Source organism: Protopterus annectens, chromosome 9.part0 (genome assembly GCF_019279795.1).
Source record: "Protopterus annectens isolate FY-2018-M chromosome 9.part0, PAN1.0, whole genome shotgun sequence".
Taxonomy (NCBI): Eukaryota; Metazoa; Chordata; order Ceratodontiformes; family Protopteridae; genus Protopterus; species Protopterus annectens.
In genome coordinates this window covers 1,018,987,344-1,019,000,290 of record NC_056743.1, presented here as the reverse complement: position 1 = coordinate 1,019,000,290, position 12,947 = coordinate 1,018,987,344, and the positions used below count along the sequence as shown (strand labels likewise).

Here is a 12,947-nt window from a genome sequence, read left to right as displayed (position 1 = left end):
AGTAAAAGTTGTAAGATAATGTAAAACGTGCTCTACCATTACCCAACACAGAATTACATAATCTTGACATTTTTATTTACATTGTAATACTTTTTACCCTAACAAACTGTTCAATCTGATTTGCTACAAATGACATTTAAGTAACACTTATTTAAGAGCTGAATGCAATCATAGTATTTGCTTTTGTAATAACTGTGGTATAAGTGGTGCTCACATTGCACAAGGTCTGAAACAAAAAAAAAGTTTCAATTATATTCAGTTATACTTGTAAAGATACTTTAGCAAATACAACTGAAATAATTCACCGTGCCATACAATAGAAAAAGTTCTTACTGAAAATAAAGATCTGTGGAAATGGTGTTCTTGAAACAGTAGCACATTATCAAAAATACAGTACCGACAAACATGGACAACGCAATGTTCAACACATTACAGTCTGCTGAAATAAGCACACATCATTAAATTAAATTACTTTTGACTAAAATCAGTAAAATGTCTATACTACCAAGCTATATAATGGCACACACAGTAGTTCAAAGATGTTAAGTTTCTGTCATCACAGCTTCAAGATCCACTCCTGACCATTGGTTGCTGCATATGTGCAGTATACATATTCACCTGTGAGTGTTGTTTTTCCTGAGGATACTCTGAACTCTGGATTCACACTTGCCTCTACTATGGTTGCAAAGGATCTATGATGTACCATAGACTGTTCTGTAGCAGAGTGACAAATCTCTGACCAACTCAAATGAACCAGGATTACTAAGAGACCCAGACATTGGAGAAAGAGGATTTTTTTTTTGCATTGGTTTCTGTAGCTTCTCCTCCTCACCATCTACCAGCAGCCATTTCCTGGTGCCTATATTAAATCTCCACAAGGCTGAGAAGATAGGTGTATCCTCATATGGTGTTACCCTGAAAAGGAGGGGGGAATCCCCCTTGCCATATTCTTAATCCCCAGCCTTTATGCAGACTGCAATGATGCCAAAGTGATGGGTGCATGCATGCTACCAGATCACACCTTCTGCTACAATTCTCTGCCTAAGCTTTCTCCTGATTTCTGCCCGACTGAACTACGGACCCCCCCAGCTCCATCATGTGCCAAAGGTATGGGTGAGTTAGCATTAGGTTACATACTTACTCCTCTTCCAAGCCAGCTTTGTTTAACATCAGGTTTGTCTTTAACAGCTACTTAATGTCAGAATAACAACTTAAATACATTTCAAAATAATGAAGTTTTATAAAAAAATAAAGGCGGGAAAAAAATTCTTGAGCACAAAAAGGCCACCCTTCCCCACATCTTCCAAGCCAGCCCGATTAATATCAAATATACATTTATTTATTGCCATTTGTTTACCAGGAGAGTAAAACTGGGCTTGTGGTCCCATTTTCAGTGAAGGCCCAGGGCGAAAAACTCCATGAACAAAATTACAGTAGAAATATTTGATAGAGATACAATACATAGCATTTTCATACTGCAGACATTTTACAGTTTGGATTCATATTGATACTAAGAACAAAAACAAGAAAGAAGTTTATGTGCTGTATTTGGCGAAAGTAGCAGCAAAACAGTAATGCTAGATTAAGCAAAGTTGTGACGTTGGAGATGGAGAATAACGGAAGTAGTTGAGGTTGCGAGAGTAAAGAAATTCAAATGCAGACAGCCTATGTAAGTAGTAGACATGTGTGAAGGAAGTAAGGATAGAGGAAAAAGGAACAGACTAGTATGACAGGTGGGAGGAGAGCTAATCAGGTAGGAAGGGAACAGGAACACATCCAAGAGACTGTTAGGTATAGTTTTAGGTTGTTCTTGAAGTTTTTTTTATTGTGGTGTCTTGTTTTAAAGCAGTGGGACAGAGTTCCATTTTCTGGTAACATATGAAGAGAACAGTGAATCACCAGTACTGTTATAGCAGATGGGAGATTTTTGTTGCTGGATCAAAGGGGTCTTGGTGGGAAGTCTTGTTTGAGAGTCTTTTGAAATGACGGGCAGGCATTAGGTTTGTGAATTAGTTTGTCAGTGGTGATTAGTTGGGAGTAGGTACGTTGGGTGGGTAATATTTGCCATTTGAGTTGTAGTGTCACAATAGTATGTACACTGTTGGGAACTAGTTGCAAATTTGGTCATTTTGTTACAGAATGTTTCTAGTTTATTTTGTAAGGTGAATTGTAGATTTGTTAAAATTGGTGCTGCAAAGAGCTGGGATGGGGGGAAGATAGGAAATGTCTAGTGATATTTTGGAAGTATGGGATATGTTCTGGTATACGAATCCTGATTTTTGGTGTGCTTTTTTGATGGATTGAGAGAAGTGTATGTTGAAAACCAAGTTATCTATTATGACTTCCAGTAGTTTATTGTTAGATATAGAACTTCTATGATGGTGTTGTAAGATTAGGTGATGTTTGAGTGGTTGGATTTAGGAGTAAATGGCTTTAGTTTTTTTAGCATTCAGAAGTAGTTGGTGGTTATTTAGCCATACTTCAATGGATGCGAACAACTCAAGTCATTTGTTGCAGCTGATGGAGGCTAGCAGCAAAACATATGACAGCATTGTCTTCGGCGTATTGGACTACAGAGCCATGTTTACTGACTTTACAAACGATTGTTAGTGAAAATACTGAAACAGAATGGAGCTCTGTGAAATATCTACACAGATAGGTAGTAAGGAAGAACGGCTCTGTTTCCATTTAACAGCTTGTTGGCTGTTGGAGAAAACTGAGAAACCAGGAGAGGATTGAGTGGGATAGTGAGAGGACAGAGAATTCTTGTAGCAGCAGTTGGTGAGCTACAGTGTCAAATCTCTTTTGACATGTCGAGGAACACTGAGGACACTAGTTTGCTTTTGTCATGTTTTCAAATTACAGTTTCAGTGAAGCTGAAAAGAGCAGTAGTACTGTACTGTGGACAGAAACCATGTTGTATTGGGGAGAGGAGGTCACTGGTAGTGAGACAGGTTAGGAGCTGTGAATGCATACATTATTTGAGGATTTTAGATGGAGGGTAATATTGTTATTGGTCTGTAGTTGTAGAGGTCTGTTTGTTTCTGTTTTGTGTAGGGGTATAACATGGGATTTTTTTCCAAAGGGAGGGGACATAGGATTCTGTAATGGATCTATTTGGAAACTGGATACACTATGGTATCTGCTGCTAATCTGATGTATTTTTGGTGGTAATTTATCTGCTGTAGCAGCTGTGGGTTTCAGTTTTTGGAGAATTGTTTTTTTTTTATATATAGAAGAGATTGGTAGTGGTTTGAGTGAGAAAAGAGAATTGTTTGAATGGGGGGGGGGGGGGAGTATGTTTTTTGAAGAGAGAGGACCAATTGAGTGAAATGAGTATTGACCCAGGTAGCAACAGGGTCTGTTACTGGTGGAGGGGTTGTAAATTCACTTAAAAAAAAAAAAAGAGTTGCCCAGAATGTTTTAGGATTTTAAACTTTTTTTTTTGTTTTGGTGCTTTTGGGGGTGAATGGTTTTATCGGATTTCATTATTTGCTTGGTGCGATTTCTAAGTTGCCTAAAACTTTGCCAGTTTTGCTGTGTTTTATTTTTGATGCAGGTTTTCCAGGTCTTGTCTCTAATTTGCATGAGCTGGACAGTGTCTTGTGAACCAGGAAGTAGGGAATAGGTACAATTCCTTTGTAATGGTAATGAATATGTGATTGCAGTAACAGCTTTGTCTATTTGCAATTTATTTTACAGAATTCCAGTTGTACTTGTGGAGGCAGTCTAGGAAAATTACTTCGCTGAAGGAAGTGAGTTTACGTACTTGTTTAAAAAATATTTCTTTAAGGTTGTGGTTAGTTTGTCTGCCAGTGAAGGTGGGTCCCTGATGGTATCAGCAAGACAGTCAACAGCCATGATTTTTGAGGGGAGGGTTGTTAGGATCTACTCTATGATGACATGCCTGTTCCAGTGTCGATTGGTTCTTGTTGGAGAAGTGATTAGTGGGGTGAAGACAACGGTTAAAACTTGCCGAGAGAGAGAGTATAGAGTCTATGTTAAAGTCACTCAAGTACGATAATTTCATTTTTTATATCACTAGAGATCCAGTCAAGGATGTCTTCAGAGGTAGGAGTATTGCTACCTGGGGGATATACATGACTTGATGCAAATGCCTTGGTGTTTCTTGATAGGAAGTGAGATAATTATTTCTGCATTGCTGAATTTGGGTGCTGGATGGAAATACATGGCAGGGTTCAGGGTGCTTGTACAGAATATAGTTACACCTCTGGCTTTTTTATGTTGCCTATTGTTTCTTACAATACTGTAGCTTGAAAACATTCTTTATCTTTGATGTTCTATATTAACCAGTCTTTGGTTGCAAACAGATGTCTGGGGTATGTGTTAATATCATGCATGTAGGTGAAGGTAGTTTCCTGTAGATGCTTCTGAGATTAAGGTTCAGGAGTAGTAGTTTGTTAGGTCTGGTAGGAGTTGGCTCCTGTTGGTTTGGTGGGATACAACTGATCTACTGCTGTATGGATTGTTGAGAGGAGCCAGGGTTGGGGTGGATGCTCCCACGGAGGATAACCGTGATAGATGTGTGGTTGTGGTAGGACCAGCTACTCGCCAACCAGTGTCTAGGTATCCCGCTTGGGATACCTGGGATATTATGGAAACTTTTGCAGGGTGGATGAGTCTCCTTGATGTGTGTGAACTACATGAAGGATAGAACTGACACAGGAAAGAGGCTAGGAAATATAGCATGGTAAGAGTGAGATGGTATAGAAAGTCAGTGTGTTGAGTTTGTGGTGGCAAAGACTGTGGTATGCAATCTTGCATGGTAGTTAGTGTTGCAAGCTAGATGATTTAGGAGCAGCATGGTACATGTTTGATAGAGAAGCATGGTGTTGGGAGTGGTTAGAGTAGAATGGATGGAGTTAGAAAGAGGTGCGGCTTGTGTGCAAAACAGGAGTGTGGAAGTGAGGTAATTGGTAGTGAGCTGATTGGTTTGGAAGTGGTTAGTGTGTGAGATTTAGATAATATGAGTGGAAAGGTATTGGGATAGGTGGGACTTGGAGGGGGTAGAGTAGGGGGGCAGAGTAAATCCAAGCCTAGCGATGGCTACATCTGCACAGGAGAAATTAGCAGCAGCTGTAATAAGAGCAGTGAGGAAAGGCCATCTATAGCCCTTGAAGGAACTGTGTGAAATGTTCACAACACACAGGTTACAAGTGGTAATGAATCATGTTAATATAAGTAGAAAGAGAAGAAAAAGAATTAAAGATTTACAGAAAGTGTGTGAAGCAGAAGAATTTGGTATCACAGTGTGCTTGACACAGTCTGGGACAGCAGTCAATGACTGACAGCAGACAATTCTATTCCAAGGAGGGTGCCTAAAAAAGTGGGTGAGGAGGTGAAAGGTAGAGGTGGTAAAAGCTTGGGGATATTCAACTACTGGTCAGTCTCACAGTAAGGATATCTTATTCACTTATTTTACTGTTAGAAGGGAAACAGGGATATTTTTACCTGTATACAGGCAAACAGGGGATTGTCTGTTATTTTAGCTTTTATTAAACAGTAGTCGGGATGTGATGGCTGGACCTAGAGGAGCACAGTCCTCTATTATGCTGCAAATCGCTACTAAACTAGCCTTTTTTGTTTTAAATTGTATAGTGCAGACCAGGATTCTCCAAGTGTGAACTGCAATTTATAAAACATCACTCTGGTCTCTGAAGTGAAACACACACAATTTCCTCTCAGGAACTGGTCGTGGACCTGGGTGCGAGCTTCACTGATGCAATGGTGTTGATTCAGGGCCCGATAGTAAATGTTCAGGTTGCCTGGGGGAGTGTATACCAATAAGGAATTAATTTCCTCTAAGGAACTGGCTGTGGGAAGACCAGCTGGCATAATGGTTAAGTTCTTTGCCTCCCATGCACAAGGTACAAGTTTCGATCCTGACCTTCTGCCAATTGCTGTTTTGAGATTGCATATTCTCCCCTTCTCTCTGCGGGGTTCCTCCCACCTCCAAAAAACATGCTGCATATTTTCATCTCAAACTCACCAAATGAATGGAGCTGTAGGCAGCAGCATAGACTTGACATAGTGCCCTACAGGGCTTTGGATATCTACTGTGGTGCACAGTAACCTTGGTAAACATGGATCACAGACTGCAAGCCGTGGGACAGCTAGCAACTCAACAGTGTAAAATTGGCTCTAGGTGATTCAGTGGTGTTGAAATGTTGCCAAGTGGGCATTGGTGTTTGCTGGTGATAAGTGGGTTGAGGACCCAGCCTACTCCAGGGACCCATGCTAATGGCAGGAGACTGTATGTGCCCCTACTGGTCAGTGTGTGCCCACCATAAAGCCCAGCAGCCATGTGTCAAACTACTGACCAGCTGGTACCAAGCTTGATTTACTCGGGATAGCTCTTTTGAGCGAATGCTGTAAGTAAAACCAATCAACCTGCTAAATATGAACTAAGAATTGTTACACTCTGTGTAGGTTCACTGACATGACACAGCTTGAAAATGGATGATGTGGTAAGGAGGAGGTTGCACAAACTATGTACCCAGGAGACAAGAAGGAAAGGCAGTGCAGCAAAGCCACTTGGCTTGTGATCCAGAGTCTACTACTCAGGAGGAGAACAAGCTAGAAATGGTATGAGCACTGTGGAGAGGAACAGGCTTCAGAAGACAGTGAGGGATGTCATCAGAATTACTAACAAGACTCATGGCATTCAGACTCCAGCCTAATGATACAGCAGTAATCATAATCTTAGCCTATGCCCCACAGCAAGGTTGTGATAGTGAGGAAAACAGTGCATTCAGACAGCATATGCAGGACCCGCTAGACAAAGCAGAACAACATGAATTGGTGTTAACGGGTGACTTGATTGCACAAACTGGAACAGACAGAACAGGATATGAGGATCGCCTAAGATCCACATAGGCGTGGAAACAGAAATAAAGTAGGAGAGGCCCTTGTAGACTTCTGTCTGGCAAATGGCTTGAAAGTAGCCAACAAATGTTCAGAAAGACAGTCACAAGATCACATGTAAGAATGGCCAACATGTAACTCGGGTAGACTTCCTCCTAGTAACGAATAGGCACTTGGGTAGAATCAGCAATAGCAAAGTCATCCCCAGTGAAACAGTCAGCCCACAGCATAAACTACTGGTTGCCACAATCAGCTGCAAGCAGTGGTCAGAGAAGGCTCTATGGCCAACAGAGACCAGGCTGAAGACCTGGAAGTTGACTGAAGAAAAAGCACAACAGATCAAGGAATTACTCAGGTCTCTAGCATCTCAAGAAGCAGAGGAAACAGGTTGAGATGAAGAAGAATGGTAGCACCTCAAAACAGCATGTGTGAGGACTATAAACAGATATGCAGCTGAGCCACATATGGAAATAAGGTACATAAGTTGGTGGTGGAATGCAGTTCAAAAAGTCCTCAAAAAAAAAAAAAAAAAGAGTGCAGGAAAAAGTGGGAGACAGAAGAGACACACCAGGTTAGGAAGAAATACTAGTTGGCTAACAAACAGGCTAAGACAGAATCTGCAAAAGCAAACAAGGCATCAGAGGCATTTTACCAGCTTCAAGAAAGTAAATCTGTAGATCAGTTTGCAAGGCAAAGACAGAAAGATAAAAAGATAGTCGGACACCCTTCATAAGGGATGCCAACAACAACTTGCTCACCAGTTCACAGGACATCAAAGGCAGATAGAAGCATTTCCATCAACTTCCGAATGAAGAAAACCTCACAGAAGCTGTACTGTCCCAGACGCAGCCTACAATGAGAGAAGAGGAGGAGCCAATTATAGCAGGACAGCAACACTAAGGAAAATTAAGTCAGGGAAAGCAGCAGGCTCAGATGAAGTCACAGCAGATATGATAAAGATGCTGGCTGAGATGGAGGATAAATAGCTCCTGAGAGTACTAGTAGCAGTGTGGAGAGAAAGGCATATCCCAGATGAGTGCAGTACAAGTATACTAGTGTCATATTTCAAGAACAAAGAGGACATTCAGAACTGTGGACAGTACAGAGGTATCAAACTACTGTCACATTACATGAAAGTTCTGGAGAGGGTGAGTGACAGATACGCAAAGTACTAGAAAGTAAGATGGGAGGTGAGCAATTCAGATTTAGATCAGGATGCAGCACAAATGACCCAATGTCTGCGGTGAGACAGATAGTGGAGAAGAAGCTACAGATGAAGAAACAGTCCAGCTGGGCATTCCTAGACTTGGAGAAAGCATATGACAAGATCTCAAAGAAAGCTGATTTGGGCAGTCTTGCAGTGGTTTGAAATTCCAGAAAGAGCAGTAGAATTAGAGTAGGCTATGTACAACGGTACAATGACTCAAGTACAAAAAATGTTCGGTCTCACAGAGGGGTTCCCAGGAGTGGGTGTGCACAAGGATTCAGCTCTAAGCCCACTGCTGTTCACAATGGTGATGGACTTCATTAGCAAACAGATCAGACAGCCAGATCAACAAAGTTGCTGTATACAATGTGGCATTACAGGCAGACTCTGAGCAAGAACTTCAGCAAAGGATAGGGGAAGGAAATTAAAAATTGAAGGTACATGGGATGAAACTGAATACAGCTAGGACAGTTGTAATGGCAGTAAATGGTGGAGTTCAGAAGAAGTTGAGAACTGATATAGAAGGCAAAGTATGGAACAGGTTAACAGCTTCAGGATTCTAACAGGGGTGGTTGAAGAGAAGGGAAGTCAAAGCTAGAATTGTGTAGTATATGACACAAGAATGCCAATGAAGCTGAAAAGTAAGGTGTACAAAAGAGTGGTGCAACCAGTACAACTGTATAGTACATAAACCAGGGCAGTAAAGCACAGCACTTGAGGAAACGAGAGGTGATGGAGATGAAGTACCAGAGATGGGTGGTAGAATGCACACTGTGGGACAGATGAGGATATATGTACAGAAGCTAAAGTAGCTCCAATTGCAGAAAAGGTCGGAGATAACAGTATGGTGGTTCATGCACATGTGCAGAAAACAATCTGGTGAATAAAATTTGGGACAGACAGGAAGAAGGTAAGAGGAAATGATGACATCTAGCAAAGAGGTGGATGGATTGTGTGACAGACCACCTTTGACAGGTAGGCATGAGTATTGAAGAAGGCAGGAGAGTGGCACTCAAAGTGAAATGGCGACAGTTGACATGGCACCCTGATCCTATGTAGAAAATGGGAAAAAAGGGGGATGAAGATGAAGAACTGGCCATGGACCTGGGTCCAAGCTTTATTGATGCACTGAAATTAATTCAGGGCCTGATTTCAATACAATATGACAATAGAGAGACAAACATTCTGCTCAGAGTGTACCAAAGAAAATGAAAACCAAGGTTATTAATATTAAGCGTTTTCATTCTTTATTGTGGTAGAACTTCTTCAGAATGAAGAACAACCCTTCTCCATTTATATTGTTATAGAATCACAAAACAGATAATCATCAATTCTAAATATATTTCAAATAATATGAGGAAAGGGGGGAAAACATGTATCCTTCTTCCTTCTATTGTTACTCTCTCTAATAATCTGACAATTACTTGAGCTTTGGCTGTTGATCCCTGCTGCACTTTCTTAAGAGCCTTAATACTTCCTTTGGTGAAGCCCCATCTCTATTTCACTTCCCCTAGGTAATCCCAGACAAATCGGTCAAACACTTTCACAGCATACAGTGATATGATCACTAAATCCTTTCTCCTTTCTTGTATACCTTGCAAAATGAATAATGTTTTTATAATTATCAGCTGTTCTCTGTCCTCCAACCAACCGCATCTACTTGTCACAAATTATATTATGTAAGATTATATTTCACCTATTCACTAATATTTGCATTAAACCCTTTTGAATCTTGGTTTAATATTAACATTGGCCTGTATGAGGACAGTAACAGAATCCTTCAGCTCTTTATGTATTACTGATAGAACTGCTACTCCACATGGCTCGGGAGACCCACCTGCTTGTAATTCATTTGCATCTGTCTTTTTATTTCTTCTTCTTCTTTCTTCTTGTAAACCAAGATCCTTCCCTCTGCTTCACATTTGCTTACACATTCTAATTATTTTTATTTTATTACCCCATCCTGTCCCCATGATTTTTTACTTCTTTTTATTCTCGTCTTACACAATTCCATGACTTCTTCCCTTGCCTCTCCCTTTAATCTTGTGCACTGATACATCACCTTCCTCTGCTTCATAGTACATTGCTTGCCTGCTCTATCTTATGCACATACATGATTGCTTATGTGATGAGTTTCCTTCTTCTGTACTGTCATCTTTTATTGTAGACTTTCACTGGCATTGTGGAATATATCCCCTTGTATGCTATTACGTCATATCCTCCCACCTCTCTGTCCTTCCTTTCTGCTGATTGACTTGTTTCTTACTACCCCTCCCCCTTCACTCCATGAAACATTATGTACTTCCTCACTGTACTAAAGGTTCATAGGTGGTTAGGTGGTTACTAGGCTATCAGCCCAAGAGCCATTTTAAGCCCAGCAGAGCTTACCTCAAATTTAACGAAATATTGCCATGTCTCAAAGTCAATACCCCAAGAAATTGTATGGTTATAATACACACCAACCATTCACAGGCTGCCCCTTTACATTACGGATGATGCCCCAAAATAGAGGTAAATTTGCGATTTCCCATCCACTGGTCCAAGTTACGTTTGAACAGGGTTAGGGATTACATTTGCTTCACATGGATGGGAAGCCCGTTTCAGAGAAGAGACAATATGAGTCACATACAAGTTCCTCCAACATTATCTGTTTGTGTAGCAGACAAGGTTTAGGTTCTTAGAGCGGGTATTTCTGCTATTAGATTTACTGCAAGTCTGCAAAACAATCAAAACAGTGTGCGATCAGAGGATGCCCTGTAAACTAGGCACAGATTGCCATGCAGCAGTCTGTAAGAAACAGAGTACAGGGATAGGACTTTGAAACAGTCCACATTGCACTGGTTTACTCCCTGTATTCTTTCTGTAACAAACTTCTGGGGTCTTTCAAGCTACTTCAAGTGTCTGGTCAGTTACATGCCTTAGGGAATGCTGTAAGCAATGACTGGTCTGATGAGAGCCAAGTGCAGTGGAACAATGACGACCTTGGACCGGAATGCCACACACACAAGTTGTGCAACAAAGAAGGATTTTCTCACCAAGGTAGACATATGGTGGTCAAATGTCAAGTTATCATCAATATGTGTTCCCAGGTCTCTGACCACTGGTCAGGTGTAGTATTATCAATGTGGTATTTTCTAGGATAGCCATCTTCTCAAAGGGTACTGTTATGCATTTTTTGCACTGACTTTTACTCCATGGCTCTGGCACCAGTTGTTTGTCTGTGTAAGGCCCTCTTGAAGGTACTTGTGCCTTTAGGAGAGTCAATGACTATGCCTCATTTGCAATTGTCTGCAAACTCGGTCAGCCAGTGGACCATGACATTTCTTTGACTTCAGAGAAGTAGATGCCAAAAAAGAGAGAGATCCCAGCACTGATCATTGTGGGAGTCCACTAGTAACTGGCCTCATTGTGAAGGTGGATTCTTCTATCTTAACTTCTTGTGTTCCATCAGCGAGACACCTGGCTATTCATTGGGTGTCATATGGGGAGGGTTATGGCTAATTCTGAATGTTCGTTTACAATGCCCAAGTGAGGTATTGTGTTGAATGCCTTGGCCTGGTCAAGGAAGGCAGTGTGCACCATTCTGCCCTTGTCCATAGCTTTAGTGACCTTCTCACAGAAGTCCACCAGATTAAATAGGCATTACCTACCTATGACAAAACGAAACTGAGTGAGGTCCAGTGTCTGTAGGTTTCCTATGTCATTAATTTATCAGATCCACAATAATTCTTTTCATGTTCTTGCATATGAAACTAGTCAGACTTATGGGTCTATAGTTCCTCAGGTCCATGGAAGTCCTCCTCCCTTTGTGCAGAGGGGTAACCACTGCAGTCCTCCATTTGTTTGGGATGAAGTCTAAGAGGAGGCTATGATTAAACAGAGATTCTAGCGGGTATGACCAGCTATTCGGGATGGCCCCCTGTTCTAGAAGGAAGTAGTAGTCCACAAAAATCAAAAAATCTGATAGGCCAAAAAACAGCCATAAAGATTATAGTGTGGACTACTGAGGATAAAAAATTATGTACTGTTACTAGTATACAAGAAGCCCAGAATGTCCGGACAGAAGACCTGCAAAAAGATTAACAGAGAAATTAGAGGAAAGAAAAATATCTGCAGAAAAAAAACTGTCAAAAGTTTCAAATACAAATTTGTGTTCATTAATACATCAGATTTATGAAAAACATTATGTAGACCAAGAAACCTTGGGCTGTTTGGAAAAAGAAGCGACTGGGGAAGTGTGAAAATAAAAAAAAAAATCTAGAGATTTTTTGAAAGGTATGAAAAAGAAATATGGACATGGGAAAGACAGAGAGACCTGCTATGGTGTAATATTCACACAAAGGAGAAAGCCAAATTAATTAATACAAAAAAGCAGCCCCAAATATATTTTAAGAGAAATACAGGCAAAGGCATCCAGATATAGAAGATTTCAGAATACAAAAAATAAGATCACAAAGACAGAACATAGAACAGATGATTAGTAAAGTAGAAGTTAAAAAAAATAGAAGCTGAAGTTATGGAATACCTGCAAAGTGAAGGATTTGGTGTAGAAAGTCTAACGCACGTTAGAGCCTGATGGAACAATGAGTCCCCCCCCCCCTCCCCAAGTAAGGAAGAACAGGAGGAGCAAGGGACATCTGAAGAACAAATACGGACATGAGGAAAAAAAGATGAAATATGGTGCAATATTTATGCACAAGAGAAAGCAAAAACTAATCATTAAAAAAACAGCAGCACCAAAAATATTTGAAGAGAAATACAGCCAAATTTTACAATACAAAAAATAAGAAATAAACCCGGAAAAACAGAAAAGCGGATTTAGTAATGGCGAAGTTAAAAAAATAGAAACTGAGGT

At 40.6% G+C, this 12,947-nt stretch overlaps 1 protein-coding gene across 1 annotated transcript in view; it reads right to left on the bottom strand.

Annotated features, from left to right (window-relative positions):
- FMNL3 (formin like 3) overlaps positions 1-12,947 on the bottom strand; it is a 1,635,345-nt gene that overhangs the window by 410,480 nt on the left and 1,211,918 nt on the right. The gene's annotated exons all lie outside the window — the stretch shown is intronic.